At 43.3% G+C, this 14598-nt stretch overlaps 1 protein-coding gene across 1 annotated transcript in view; it reads left to right on the forward strand.

The window, feature by feature from the left end:
* LOC126267230 (atrial natriuretic peptide receptor 1-like) overlaps positions 1-14598 on the forward strand; it is a 534344-nt gene that overhangs the window by 380851 nt on the left and 138895 nt on the right. The gene's annotated exons all lie outside the window — the stretch shown is intronic.

Here is a 14598-nt window from a genome sequence, read left to right on the forward strand (position 1 = left end):
AGATTCTCCCACTCCTCAACGGCGATTCGCCGTAGATCCCTCATAGTGGTTGGTGGGTCACGTCGTTCATAAACAGCCCTTTTCAATCTATCCCCGACACGTTCGATAGGCTTCATGTCTGGAGAACATGTTGATCACTCTAGTCGAGCGATGTCGTTATCTTGAAGGAACTCATTCACAAGATGTGCACGATGGAAGCGCGAATTTTGGTCCATTAAGACGAATGCCTCGCCAATATACTGCCGATATGGTTGCCCTATCTGACGGAGGATGGCATTCACGTATCTTACAGCCGTTATGGCGCCTTCCATGATCCATAATCACTAGCGGCGTACATTGGCCCCACATAATACGACCCCAAAACAACAGGGAACCCCCACCTTGCTGCACTCACTGGACAGTGTAAGGCGTTCAACCTGAACGGCTTGCCTTCAAACACGTCTCCGATGAGTGTCTGGTTGAAGACAAATGCGACACTCATCGGTGAAGATAACGTGAGGCAAATCCTGAGCGGCCCCTTCGGCATATTGTTGCCCCCATCTGTACCGCGCTGCATGGTGTCGTGGTTGCAAAGATGGACCTTGCCATGGACGTCGGGAATGAAGTTGCGCATTATGCAGCCTATTCCACACAGTTTGAGTCGTAATACCACGTCCTGCGGTAACACGGAAAGCATTATTAAAACATGGTGGCATTGCTGTCAGGGTCCCTCCCAGCCATAATCCGTAGGTAGCGGTCATCCTCTGCGGTAGTAGCCCTTTGGCGGCCTGAGTGAGGCATGTCATCGACAGTCCTGTCTCCCTGTATCTCCTTCATGTCCGAACAACATTGCTTTGGTTCACTCCAAGACGCCTGGACACATCCCTTTTTGAGAGCCATTGTTGGCACTAAGTAACAACGCTGACGCGATCAAACCGCGGTATTGACTGTCTAGGCATGGTTGAACTACAGACAACACGAGCCGTGTACCTCTTTCCTGGTGGAATCGGCTGTCGGACCATCTCCGTCTAATAGGCGCTACTCACGCATGGTTGTTTACATTTTTGGGCCAGATAAATGACGTCTCGGAACAGTCAAAGGGACTGTGTCTGTGATATAGTATCCACAGTCTACGTCTATCTTCAACAGTTCTGGGAACTGGGGTGATGCAAAACTTTTTTTGATCTGTGTCAATGAAAACGGAGTGTAGGAAAATTAAATCAGGCGACGCTGAGAGAATTAGCAAGGGATCGAGACACTAAATGTAATGACTTTAGCTGTTTAGTTGTAAAATAATAGAAGATGGCCGAAGATGAGAATGCAGGCTGGCAATACCAAGAACAGCGTTTCCTGCAAAAGAGAAATATTGTAATAAGTAGACTGGATATCTGATGAAGAGGTGGTGAATCGGATTGTGAAGAAAAGAAATCTGACTTAAAAATGGATTCGATTAACAGGACACATTCTGAAACAGCAAAGGATAGTGAGTTTGGTAATTAAAGGAGAGACGTGGGATTGACCACAGTGAGCAGGTTCCAATAGCTATAGGTTGCAGTATTTTTTTTTTCACGTAAGAAGCTGTTTACATAGGATAGACTAATCTGAGAACTGCATCAAACCAGTTTAGAACTGAAGGCAGGAACTACGGCAAGATCAGTGACGCGGTAAATTAACGGAAATTGCATGCCGCGTGGTAGCACATCTGTGCTGTCTGGGCATTACTTTGCGGTGTTCACAAGTTTAATTGGAAAACTTTTCTGTTAGTGCAAATCGGTACCTTTCTTTCTTGAAGTATGAGTGTTGTAATTACAAAGTATAGATTTCTACTACGAGAGCGTGAGAGAGTTTGCATTTGATGACAATACAACGAGGGTAGGGAATCCCTCGCACAGCTTAAACTTCTGGAATATCATTAAGGTGGTCTTTCCAGTCTAACGTCCTCATCCTAGAGACCGATCACTAACGGCATTACATGATCCCGTTAAGCTGGACACTGTGGACAAATTCCATATACCCTCGACGCGGTACGATGATCAGCAAGTGAAGAATACTTTCATTGATATATTCGCAACGAAATCTCCGAACAGAATAATCCGCACCTCTCAAATATCTGCGCCTGGCATGTCTGCCCATGACATCATTTCCATGACGTATTCACTAGAATGTCCTAGAAAGAAGCAAAAACTGTCTACATACCGAGACCTCAAACGCATAAATTTGCCTTAACTCGAAACTGAGGCACAAGAAATAGTTTGGGGGATGACCTCTACTCCCCTCATGGACATAAACGACAAACTCCAGGATTTCACTAACAAAATTACTCAACTGTATGACAAATATGCTCCAATAAAGACCAGAAAAGTAAAAAGGCAACCTGCACCCTGGCTGACTGATGAACTAAAACAGCTCATGAATCTCAGAGATGCAGCACATCGAGCATACAAGATACACCCTACACCTGAAAATCATGCTTTATACAAGCAGAAACGAAACAAAGTCAGTCAAGCGGTGAGAAACGCTAAGCTCAGACATGCCCGTACATTAGCTGACAATAGATGTAGACCAGCTACCCTGTGGAAAAATCTTCGTAGTCTCGGTTTAGGCAAAATAAAAGTTGCAGAAAATCACATGGTCCCAGCTGAAGAACTAAACCGATTCTTCACGTCTTCTACAGCCAAAGTTGTGCCGCAAAAAAAAAAAAAAAAATAAAATAAAAAAAAAATAAAAAAAATCATTGATTACTTTATGGGGTTGAACGACTGCAGCAAAGAAAAATTCTATCTACAGCACGTCACTTGCAGTACTGTCAAGAAAGCCATAATGCGGATTAGATCAGCATCTACTGGACATGATGGTATCACTATCCAGATGGTAAAACTTTATTGACCAACTACTGCCCTCTATAACAGACATTTTCAACGATTCAATTATCACAAGTGTTTTCCCTGAGGCCTGGAAACTGGGACAAATTAAGCCACTGCCTAAAAAGGACATAGCCACAGCATCCTCTGACTACCGCCCCATCTGCCTTCTTCCTGCACTATCAAAGGCCTTAGAATATATAGTTCATGTCCAGCTCACCATCTACCTCACTACTAACAACCTACTAGACGAATACCAATCAGGATTCCGTAAACATCGAAGCACAACATCTGCTCTGATAAAGGTGACAGATGACCTGAAACTTGCCATGGACAGACAAGAAGCGACTATCATTTGCTTCTGAGATTTCAGCAAAGCATTTGATACTGTCGACTTCGACATCTTACTAGCCAAACTTAGCGGGCTAAATTTCTCACCAAGTGCAGTGCAATGGTTTCGCTCATACATGACGTCTCGTCAGCAACGCGTCCTTCCTGGGAATATAAAATCACAATGGCGGCAGGTAGTGTCAGGCGTTCACCAAGGCTCAGTATTAGGTCCTATACTCTTCTCTCTGTATGTCAACGATGTGTCATCGGTTCTGACCTATTGCAAGTACCATATGCATGCTGATGACCTTCAGTTGTATCTAAGTGCGAAACCAAGCAATCTCAAGAAAGCTATTGAAAATTTCAATACTGACCTCGATGCACTGTCAAAATGGGCACAGGACATAGGTCTAAAACTAAACCCATCTAAAACCCAAGCGGTACTTGTTGGTCACTCTAAGCTCATTATCCCAAAACATCGGGAATCCGTACCACCTCTTATCCTAAATGGAACAAATATTAACTTCTCTCCCTCAGCAAAGAGTTTGGGAGTAATAATACACTCCTGGAAATGGAAAAAAGAACACATTGACACCGGTGTGTGAGACCCACCGTACTTGCTCCGGACACTGCGAGAGGGCTGTACAAGCAATGATCACACGCACGCCACACCGGACACACCAGGAACCGCGGTGTTGGCCGACGAATGGCGCTAGCTGCGCACCATTTGTGCACCGCCGCCGTCAGTGTCAGCCAGTTTGCCGTGAAATACGGAGCTCCATCGCAGTCTTTAACACTGGTAGCATGCCGTGACAGCGTGGACGTGAACCGTATGTGCAGTTGACGGACTATGAGCGAGGGCGTATAGTGGGCATGCAGGAGGCCGGGTGGACGAACCGCCGAATTGCTCAACACGTGGGGCGTGAGGTCTCCGCAGTACATCGATGTTGTCGCCAGTGGTCGGCGGAAGGTGCACGTGCCCGTCGACCTGGGACCGGACCGCAGCGACGCACGGATGCACGCCAAGACCGTAGGATCCTACGCAGTGCCGTAGGGGACCGCAAAGCCACTTCCCAGCAAATTAGGGACACTGTTGCTCCTGGGGTATCGGCGAGGACCATTCGCAACCGTCTCCCTGAAGGTGAGCTACGGTCCCTCACAGCGTTAGCCTGTCTTCCGCTTACGCCCCAACATCGTGCAGCCCGCCTCCAGTGGTGTCGCGCCAGGCGTGAATGGAGGGACGAATGGAGACGTGTCGTCTTCAGCGATGAGAGTCGCTTCTGCCTTGGTGCCAATGATGGTCGTATGCGTGTTTGGCGCCGTGCAGGTGAGCGCCACAATCAGGACTGCATACGACCGAGGCACACAGGGCCAACACCCGGCATCATGGTGTGGGGAGCGATCTCCTACACTGGCCGTACACCTCTGGTGATCGTCGAGGGGACACTGAATAGTGCACGGTACATCCAAACCGTCTTCGAACCCATCGTTGTACCATTCCTAGACCGGCAAGGGAACTTGCTGTTCCAACAGGACAATGCACGTCCGCATGTATCCCGTGCCACCTAACGTGCGCTAGAAGGTGTAAGTCAACTACCCTGGCCAGCAAGATCTCCGGATCTGTCCCCCATTGAGCATGGTTGGGACTGGATGAAACGTCGTCTCACGCGGTCTGCACGTCCAGCACGAACGCTGGTCCAACTGAGGCGCCGGGTGGAAATGGCATGGCAAGCCGTTCCACAGGACTACATACAGCACCTCTACGATCGTCTCCATGGATAATAGCAGCCTGCATTGCTGTGAAAGGTGGATATACACTGTATTAGTGCCGACATTGTGCATGCTCTGTTGCCGATGTCTATGTGCCTGTGGTTCTGTCAGTGTGATCATGTGATGTATCTGACCCCAGGAATGTGTCAATAAAGTTTCCCCTTCCTGGGACAATGAATTCACAGTGTTCTTATTTCAATTTCCAGGAGTGTAGATGAAAATCTAAATTGGACAGTGCACGCAACTGCAGTGTGCAAAAAAACATCAGCATCCCTTCATGTCCTACAAAAATATAAAAAAAACTCTTCCCTTTAGATCTGAAAAAGAAATTAGTACAAACGCTTATACTCCCAATCATTGACTACAATGATATTATCCTACAAGGCCTCAGGAAAATTCCCGACGTCTAGAACTGGTCATGAATGCCTGCGTCCGATATATCTGTGACGTTCGACTTTTTGATCACATTTCACCAGCATATGCAAAATTGTCCTAGCTGCGGGCAGACAAATGCAGAGATTTCCATACACTCTGTCTACTGCCTTATAAATGTAAACTGTCCAACATATCTCTCCTCGTCCCTAACGCTCATGTCGGAACAACAATACAGAAACACACGTTCCCATTATAATAAAATCCTCTCCGTTCCACTGCATCGCTCAGTCACCTTCTCCAAGTCCTTTACAGTAGCGGGAACCCGACTCTGGAATAACCTCCCTCTTTATGTTAGATAACTTAAAAACATGTCCAGCTTCAAAAAACAGTTAATGACGTACCTACTTAAGCAACAGTAATGCCTTCCTCTGTACATGAATGCACTTCACCTCATTACTTCCCTCTTTCCCCCTCCTTAAATCTCCATTCCCCAAAACACGCTAAACTAGTAAACATCTAGTTTATACACCAAGATATTATGTACATTTGCACAAACCTTCATTACTATTGCCAATCCTTCTCATGTTTGTCATTATTATTTGATTTTTTTACTGTTATTATTATTGCTTATTATTGCTTTTATCATAATCTGTATGTATAGCACCTGCTGTAAAAATACTGCCAGCATTTAATTTATTAAGTCTTAGTCATGTTTATCATTACAGTTCTTTTACTGTTATTATTATTGCTTTTATCATAATCAGTATGTATAGCACCTGTTGTAAAAATACTGCCGCATTTACTTTATTAGGTCTTAGTCACTATTCTTTATTCATATTGTCACTAGAGTAAGCTCATTTTCTCATTTAAACTATGGTCATGATGTAACTCTGATGTGTGAAATGCTGCATGTGTGGAACACTGGTCCGATGTAAGAGAGGGCCTGATGGCCCTAATCTGATCAGGTTAAATAAATAAATAAATAAATATACGTTATTGGATGTAGTCAGTCCACACGGTAATTTGCATTTGTCCATCATCGTTTGAGAATAATCATTGAATGCAGTTGGAAACTGATTTCTTCCTCTGTTTAAAATCCGATGTTATTATTATTATTCCTCATCCACACTTCCCGACTATTGTTACCTTCAACTGTTAGCCGTAACAGTGTGTATCTCTCACGATAGCTCCTCATATGATGAAGATATTAAAAAATCTCCTTGATTTCACGGTACTTATAATCAAGGACACTGTAGTGATTCTTCCAGTGTCAACCATTCTTGTAACATGCAGTGGGAGCAGTCATCAATGGTCAACAAACATCTAATTGTGAACCTTTCTATCTGAACACAAGAATTCGATCCCCCCAGTTATGAGTGAAGGATCATGAACCGGATTATAACGAGCAAGGCAGATGTAGAGATGAGCTCGTTCTGAGGATTGTGTCTATGGTGTATCCTTACAGGCAGTTCAACATATCGTCACTGACTGTCTTCTTCGAGAGTACAAAGCAATGATAATGTACATTCACCACTCATCGGATGTTGCGATCGAATGTATCAGTCTGCCAGATCTGGAGATTATGACCGCACGAATTGGCACTGTGCACATTTGTCAACAGAAGTTGTATTGATTTATTTGTTTTCAACATGAGATGGATAAATAAAACTTTATCTTCAATATTTCGTACATTAGAACGTGATCACCTCTTGATATTCTGAATAAGCTTGCTAGTTCCACAGATGCAGACTCGTATCACAACAATTTAGTAATGATTATAAGTAGCCTGAAGCTTAAGGTAATCGTCCAGAAGAATGAATGTGGAAGAAAGTGGGATGCTGAAGTATTGAGGAATGATGAGATGCATTTGAAGTTCCCTGAGGCTGTAGATACTGCGATAATTAATACTGCAGTACGCCGTTCAGTTGAAGAACAATGGGCATATCGAAAAATAGCTTTCACAGAAGTTGGACGACCATAGATACAACGAAGATAACCACGGAGATAGCTTGAGAAACAGAACAGAAAAGATACTTCAACTGATCGACGAAAGAAGGAAATACAAGATGTTCTGGGAATTTCAGGAATACAGCAACGTAAGTCACTTAGAAATGAAATAAACAGGATGTGAAGGGATTCCAAGGCGAAACAGTTGCAAGAAGAATGTGAACAAATCGAAAAAATATGGTCATCTGAAGCACTCATGCAGCATGTAGCAAAACCGAAACAACCTTCGAGAAATTAAAAGCAACGGCGACAACATGAAGAGCGTAATGGCAGTCCAGCTGCAAACACAGAGGAGAGAGGAGACGGATGGAAAGAGAACATCGAAGAATTCTACGAGGAGGGCGAAACATCTGATGACGTGAAAGAGGAAGGAATGGGAGTCGACGTGAACATAGGGGGAATACGATATTAGAGTCCGACTTTGAGATAGACTGGGAAGACCTGCGACGGGTTGGGGAGACTTGCGACCAAATAAGGGAAAAGGGCTAAATAAAATCCCTCCGGAAAAATCTAAAATAACTGGGGGCGGTGGCAAACCAATGACTGTTCAAGTTGGTGTGTAGAATCGATGATACTAGAGACGTACCATCAAATTTTCGAGAAACATGATATCTACGGGACCCCGAAGACAGTAGGGAGAGATAAGTGCTAGAACTATCACACAATCAGCATATGAGGTCATGTATCCAACTTGCAAAGAGGCAGAAAACTGAAGACGACGATTAGTTCCGCTTTCGGAAAGGTAAAGGCATCACAAGGGCACTTATGACGTTGGTTTGTAATAGAACCAAGACATAAGAAAAATCAAGACAGGATTTAACCTAGAAAAAAATGTTCAAAATGTTCAAAATTCTGAGAAAAATAGGGTTAAGGTGTATACGGGTAATTTGAAATATGTGCAACAACCAAGAGGGAACAGTAAAAATGGGAGACAAGCAACTAAGAGCTCCGATCAAAAAGGGGAGCAGGTATGCAGTATTTCTCACATATTGTACGGTCTATACATCGAAGAAGCAACGACGGAAATAAAAGAAAGGTTCACGAGTGAAACGATATTATTAATAAGATTCGCTGAAATACGAGGTCTTTTAAAAAAAATCCGAAACATTCGTAATTTCACGCCAATAGTATGTTGGAGCGATATGCGGTGGGTATCCCTCCACACGCCTTTGTTTAATATGTAACTGCCGGAAGTTTCATTGTTGTATGCCTATTAGTTACTGTTCAGTGATGTAGAACGTTGTACCTCTCAGTGTGCGAGTTTTGAGATAGCAGAGTGAGAGGAGCAAGTCGTCAGGCCTACATTTTGCGTGAAACTTAAGAAAACCGTTACAGAGCACATCAAATGATGCAGGAAGCCTACAGTGATGAGTGCTTGAGCCGTACTCGGCGTTACGAACGGTTCACACAGTTTAAAAATGGGCTGGTGGAAGTTAGAGCTCTCCCTCCATCAGGACGCCCTTCGGCGTCTACCGGCGACGCTCATGTCAGGAACGTTAACGAAATTGTGCGACCCAATCTGAAACTGACAGTCCGATAGATTGCCGAAGAATGTAACATTTCAGTCAGATCATGTCATGAAATCCTGACACAGCATCTTGGAATGCGTCGTCTTGCCGCCAAGTTCGTCCCACAGCTCATGAGGGAAGACCAGAAAGACCTTCACCTCGCATTTTATGAGGAGCCTTACGATCTCGGTGGTTAATGGTGTGGGTTCCTGTAGTCATGTCCTAGTTCATGAACCATGGGCAACATATGAGTGGCCAAGTAAGTGGTCCCGACAGTCGGGATACCAGTTACTTTGGAATAGGCTGGGCATCTCGAACATATTCTGAGTCGTGGTCATCTTTGTGCTCATACGGCAAAGACAACCAAACCCACCGGTTAGTCCCTCAGCCGTTAGGGGTAAAACCCAAGGGGACTCGGGGCAAGTAAGGCTTCCCTGGTACTTTAAATATGATGTTGGCAACAATCAGAGCAAAATGCCTCGGACCTTTGGAGGTGACGGAGTCCCACCTCTGATTGACAAACCAGGGACTCCTAATATACGACTTGGCAAACAAATGGTAATGAGATGGGGAGCTATTAATATCAATGGGCGCTACTCTGGGAAGAAGGTAGAGCTGGCAGAGGCTGCAAGTAAGATGGGGCTGGACGTTTTAGCTGTTAGTGACATTAGGGTAAGGGGTGAGAAAGAAGATGAAGTGGGAGAATACAAGGTCTACCTGTCAGGAGTCAAAGCAGGAATAGCACAATCGGGTGTAGGGATTTACATCAGGAAATAAATGGAACGCAGCGTAGTTGCAATAAGGTATGTAAACGAACGACTGATGTCGATAGATTTGACAGTGTCTAGCAAGAAAATTAGGATTGTGTCAGTATATTTGCATTGTGAAGGGACAGATCAAGATAAGATGGATAGTTTTTATGAGGCACTCAGTGATGTGGTTGTTAGAGTAAAGGACAAGGACAGTGTTCTGCCCTTGCGTCATTTTAACGCCAGGATTGGAAATAGAACAGAAGGGTAAGGAGGCCAACAGGAACGGGAAACAACTTTTGGATTTCTGTGCCAGTATGGGCTTAGTAAACACGAACTCCTTTTTTAAATGTAAGAACATTCACCGGTATACTTGGGAAGGCAGGGGAACCAGATCTGTCATTGACTGTATAATAACAGATCAGGAATTCAGGAAGGCTGTGAGGGACACACGTGTATTCAGAGGATTCTTTGATGACACTGATCATTATTTAATCTGCAGTGAAATTGGGATTATGAGGCCGAAAGTGCATGAGGTCAGGTCCATATGTAGGAGGATAAGAGTTCAGAAACTTCAGGATAAGGAAATCGGGTACAAGAACATAATAGCGATCTCAGAAAGGTACCAGTTAGCTGAATGTAGTCAATTACAGTCATTGGAAAAGGAATGGACAAGGTACAGAGACACAGTACTAGAAGTGGCTAAGGAATGTCTTGGAACAGTAGTGTATAAAGGTAGGATGAAGCAAACAGATTGGTGGAATGACACAGTCAAGGCACCCTGTAAAAGGAAAAAGAAGGCGTATCAAAATTGGCTACATACTAGAACTCAAGTAGACATAGAAAGTTATGTCGAAGAAAGAAACAAAGCCAAACAGATAATTGCAGCGTCCAAGAAGAGATCTTGGGAAGACTTTGGAAACAGGTTGGAGATTATGGGTCAAGCTGCTGGAAAATCATTCTGGAGTGTAATTAGCAGATTTCTAAAGGGAGGTAAGAAGGAAATGACAAGTATTTTGGACAGGTCAGGAAAACTGCTGGTTAATCCTGTGGATGCCTTGGACAGATGGAGGGAATATTTTGAAGAGTTGCTCAATGTAGATGAAAATGCGATCAGTAATGTTTCAGATTTCGAGGTAGAATGGGATAGGAATGATGATGGAAATAGGATCACATTTGAGGAAGTGGAGAAAATGGTCAGTAGATTGCAGTGAAATAAAGCAGCTGGGGTTGATGAAATTAAGTCGGAACTCATCAAATACAGTGGAATGTCAGGTCTTAAATGGCTACACAGGATAATTGAAATGGCCTGGGATTCGGGACAGGTTCCATCAGACTGGACAAAAGCAGTAATCACACCAATCTTTAAACATGGAAACAGAAAAGATTATAACAACTACAGAGGTATCTCTTTAATCAGCGTTGTGGGTAAAATCTTCTCAGGAATTGTTGAAAGGAAAGTGCGAGTATTAGTTGAGGATCAATTGGATGAAAATCAGTGTGGGTTTAGGCCTCTTAGAGGTTGTCAGGACCAGATCTTTAGCTTACGGCAAATAATTGAGAAGTGTTATGAGTGGAACAGGGAATTGTGTCTATGCTTTATAGATCTAGGAAAGGCATATGACCGGTTTCTTAGGAGGAACTTATTGTCTGTTCTACGAGATTATGGAATTGGAGGCAAACTTTTGCAAGGAGTTAAAAGTCTTTACATGGATAGACAGGCAGCAGTTGACGGTAAATTGAGTTTATGGTTCAGAGTAGTTTCAGGTGTAAGACAAGGCTGCAATCTGTCTCCACAGTTGTTCATATTATTTGTGGATCATATGTTAAAAACAATAGATTGACTTTGTGAGATTAAGATATGTGAACACAAAATAAGCAGTCTTGCATATGCGGATGACTTAGTTGTGATGGCAGATTCGATTGATGGTTGCATCTCCATAACGAAAGTAATGTCTGTGGGAAAGAAATATAAACCGGTTGAGTGCCAAATAGGAGGAACAAAGTTAGAAGAGGTGGACAGTTTCAAGTACTTAGGATGCATATTCTCACAGGATGGCAACATAGTGAAAGAACTGGAAGCGAGGTGTAGCAAAGCTAATGCAGTGAGCGCTCAGCTACGATCTACTCTCTTCTGCAAGAAGGAAATCAGTACCAAGACTAAGTTATCTGTGCACCGTTCAATCATCCGACCAACTTTGTTGTATGGAGCGAAAGCTGGGTGGATTCAGGTTACCTTATCAACAAGGTTGAGGTTACGGATATGAAAGTAGCTAGGATGATTGCTGGTACTAGTAGATGGGAACAATGGTAGGAGGGCGTCCACAGTGAGGAAATCAAAGAAAAAATGGGAATGAACTCTATAGATGAAGCAGTCAGGGCGAACAGGCTTATGTGATGTCATGTTACACGCATGGGAGAAGCAAGGATACCCAATAGACTCATGGGTTCAGCAGTAGAGGTTAGGAGGAGTCGGGGCAGACCAAGGAGAAGGTATCTGGATTCGGTTAAGAATGATTTTGAAGTAATAGGCTTAGCATCAGAAGAGGCACCAATGTTAGCAGTGAATAGGGGATCATGGAGGAATTTTATAAGGGGGGCTGTGCTCCAGACTGAACGCTGAAAGGCATAATCAGTCTTTGATGATGATGATGATTAGGATCTCGCAAATGAGAACGATACGTTCCTTAACAGAATCGTAGTCCGGCCCCGGTAGCTTTATTTGTCAGCGCGACGGAATGTCCATCCTAAGGTCCCGGGTTCGATTCCCGGCTGGGTCGGAGGTATTCTCCGCTCAGGGACTGGGTGTTGTGTTGTCGTAATCATCATCACTTCATCCCCATCGACTCGCAAGTCACCGAAGTGGCGTCAAATCGAAAGACCTGCACCAGGCGAACGGTCTACCCGACGGGAGGCCCTAGCCACACGACATTTCATTTCATTTCACAGAATCGTAACTGGTGAAGAGACGTGGGTCTGCAGTTATGAGTTAGAGACTAAGGACTAAGGTTCCAGTCTTCACAGTTGGTCGGAAAAGTTTCTCCAAGACCAAAAAAAAAAGGTCAGATGAAATGTCAAAGCCATGCTGATAATTTTCTTTAATTTGAAGAATTAGTTCATCACGAATTAGTGTCACAGGGACCAACTGTTAATGGATGGTACTGTCGGGGCGTGTTGCGACGCCTACGAGAAAATGTGAGAAGGAATCGGGCTGAAATGTGAGCGAGACAATTCATGGCTCGTGCATAGCGATAACACTCCCGAACGTTAATCCCTGTTGGTGTGCTGCCTCACCCTCTGTACTCTTCTGACCTCGCCCCCGCAGTCGCATTTTTATTTCCAAAGCGTGGCGTGGTGTATCGATTGTGGAGGAGAAGATTTCGAAGGAAGAGCGTACACCATAAGTAAAAGGTAAGCGTAGAAAAACTCTGTCGACAAAGTTCCGGAATTTTTTAACAGACTTCGTACTTCTACTCTCAGTTAAAATTGTAACCATCTCTTTTACAACAGTGTAAAAGTGATATTTAAAAGGGTTCGGCAAACCTCAATGGCGAATATTACTGTCGCCTGCGTAAATAATTCTCAGTATACTGAGAAACAGTAGTGAGCTATGGTTGGTGGCATAACACCTCATAAAACCTGCAAATGGTTTAATATCTTATCTTTGTTCCTTCCTTGGAATTATCTCGAAATTTTTCATTAGTATAATGTATGTAGAAAGATATTTCATGTGTGCAGAGGAGAAATTGTTCAAATGGCTCTGAGGACTATGCGATTAAACTACTGTGGTCATCAGTCGCCTAAAACTTAGAACTAATTAAACCTAGCTAACCTAAGGACATCACACACATCCATGCCCGAGGCAGGATTCGAACCTGCGACTGTAGCGGTCGCTCGGCTCCAGGCTGTAGTGCCCAGAACCGCACGGCCCTCCGGCCGGCAGAGGAGAAATACAAACAAAATTTACGTGTTTTAGAAAGTTATTATTACACTGCCTTTTGACTTTATTAAATGTGTTGACTTTTATATTAAATATAAAAGTGTGTCACTGGCCAGTTTTATTATAAAATGAAGATGAATTACAGCAGCTGTTGCATGAGATGATCTGTCTAACGAGTACACAATATGAACTGAGTAAACTGAAACCAATAAGGAGTAGCTGAAATGAAATTGTAATAAATGTAACATAAAACTGGTGATCACGTAGCACTCGTAGGTGAAGTTAAGGAATTCTGATACCTCGAAAGCAAAATGAGACATGATCGACGGAGCAAGAAGGACAGAAAGAAGATACTAGCAGAGACAAAGATCATCCCTGGCCAATACAAGGCTAGTGGTGTCAAATTAATTTTAGGAAGAAATTCGGATAATATACGCTTTGAGTACAATATTTCTTGGTAATGAATCATTGACGGTGTAAAAATAGGGAAATAAGGGAATAAAAGGAAATAAGGGAATCAAAGAATGTTGAAAATTAGGTTAAGTGATAAGGTAGTCTTCTGACTGATTTGACGCGACTAGCCACATATTCCTCTCCTGTGCCAACCTCTTCATCTCCACTTGCAAATTACCTCCCCAGTTATTTGCTAAATGTATACCAACCTGTGTCCTAATTATTTTCACACTGTACAGCTCCCTTTAATATCATGGGAGTTATTCCCTAATGTCTTAACCGACATAGTATAATCATATTTCTTCTTATTGCCTGTGTTCTCCATATGCTCCTTTCACATCTATTCTAAGGAGGTTCTCTTCATTCTTTACCTTACAAGTTCACCTAATTTTCAACATTTTCTCGAAGCACCAGATCTCAAATTTCAAATTCTTTGATTCCCTTATTTTCCAGTTTTCTCACAGTCCATAATTCATTAAAAATGAAATACTCTACTCAAAAGCGTATATTATCTGAAATTTCTTCCTAAAATTAATTTGACACCACTATCCTTGTCTTGGTCAGGAATCCTCTTCGTCTCTGCTAGTCTCTTTTTTCTGTCCTTCTTGCTTCGATCATGTCTCATT

Source organism: Schistocerca gregaria, chromosome 4 (genome assembly GCF_023897955.1).
Source record: "Schistocerca gregaria isolate iqSchGreg1 chromosome 4, iqSchGreg1.2, whole genome shotgun sequence".
NCBI classification, from domain to species: Eukaryota; Metazoa; Arthropoda; class Insecta; order Orthoptera; family Acrididae; genus Schistocerca; species Schistocerca gregaria.